Source organism: Rutidosis leptorrhynchoides, chromosome 11 (assembly GCF_046630445.1).
Source record: "Rutidosis leptorrhynchoides isolate AG116_Rl617_1_P2 chromosome 11, CSIRO_AGI_Rlap_v1, whole genome shotgun sequence".
Taxonomy (NCBI): Eukaryota; Viridiplantae; Streptophyta; class Magnoliopsida; order Asterales; family Asteraceae; genus Rutidosis; species Rutidosis leptorrhynchoides.
Window position 1 is genome coordinate 373,404,399 of NC_092343.1, and position 1,593 is coordinate 373,405,991.

The window sequence follows — 1,593 nt, forward strand, 5'->3', positions numbered from 1 at the left end:
TCTTAGTGCAATTGGAGCTCTTATGTATCTTACAAATTGTACAAGACCTGACATTTCTTTTGCAGTTAATTTGTTGGCAAGGTTCAGCTCAGCTCCTACCAAAAGACACTGGAATGGGATCAAACACATATTTCGATACCTTCGAGGAACTACTGATTTAGGATTATTTTATTCTAACGAATCGAAACAAGATTTGGTTGGTTATGCAGATGCAGGTTATTTATCTGATCCACATAAAGCTAAATTTCAAAATGAATATGTATTCCTAAATGGAGGTACCGCAATATCATGGCGTTCTCAAAAACAAACACTTGTTACAACATCATCAAATCATGCCGAAGTGATTGCATTACATGAAGCTACTCGGGAATATTTTTGGTTGAGATCAATGACACAACTCATTACTGATTCTTGTGGACTATAACGCGATAAAAGTCCAACAACTATCTATCAAGATAATGTAGCTTGCATAACACAGATGAAAGAAGGGTATATCAAAAGTGACCGAACAAAACACATACCTCCTAGATTCTTCTCATACACTCAAAATCTCATTAAGGACAACCAGATTGAAATGAGATATGTTCAGTCCAGCAAAAACTCTGCTGACCTTTTTCACCAAAGCACTTCCAACTGCTATTTTCAGAACACACATTCATAATATTGGCATGAGGCATGTTCAGAAGATGTAACAAATCAGGCGTTGCCTACTTGAGGGGGAGTCAACTCTATGCTGCACTCTTTTTCCCTTAGCTAAAGTTTTATCCCAATGGGTTTTCTTTAGCAAGGTTTTTAACGAGGCAGTACTAGTTATTCTCTAATAAAATTGTCATCCAAGGGGGAGTGTTATAAAAGTTAAATTGGATGTTAATTTTATTATTATTATAGATATTGTATAGTTATAGATATTGTATAGTAGATTTTTTGAGTATAAATCTATGTGTTATGAGTTTATAAAAGACACACTAAAATATATATTCTCTCATATTCTCTCTATATACTTATTAGTCTACAGTCAAGAACTAGACCACTAAAGGTAGTTATAAGCCTACTGAATTATAACAATAATGTATTTATTACTAGAATTTTGTTATAAAATAATAATAAGAAAATAAATGTAAAAGAATTCGAGAGAAGCACAATAAGTTCAAATAGCATTTAAACACTATTATCAAATATAAATAAATATTTTTAAAAAACGCCATCCGTGGGACTCAAACCCACGACAACGTGGTTAAAAGCCACGCGCTCTACCAACTGAGCTAGAATGGCTTTTATTGAATGTTTTTCATTTCATATTATCAAGGTTACTTACATTAAATTGTTGAATTATGTTTAAGATTTTCTAACCTATGCCCTACACACGTGATAAGAAACAACTAAAGAACCAAAACCTTTCATGATTAAAACTATCCGTAATTAACATGAATACACGAATAGAAATATAGAGCGTTTATTAAATGCTTATTATCGTATGATTGGAAAGTTTGAGTCAATTCTTTATGTTGGAATATATTTATATTTTAGTTTGAGTAGATAGTAAGAATAAATACTTTCAGCTAATAAATTTATTAAGAGAAGCTCATTACTGCA

At 31.8% G+C, this 1,593-nt stretch overlaps 1 non-coding gene across 1 annotated transcript; it reads right to left on the minus strand.

Annotated features, from left to right (window-relative positions):
• Positions 1-1,199: 1,199 nt before the first annotated feature.
• Positions 1,200-1,272, minus strand: TRNAK-UUU (transfer RNA lysine (anticodon UUU)). Its single transcript has one exon. It is a non-coding gene; the product is annotated as a tRNA-Lys (tRNA).
• Positions 1,273-1,593: the final 321 nt, after the last annotated feature.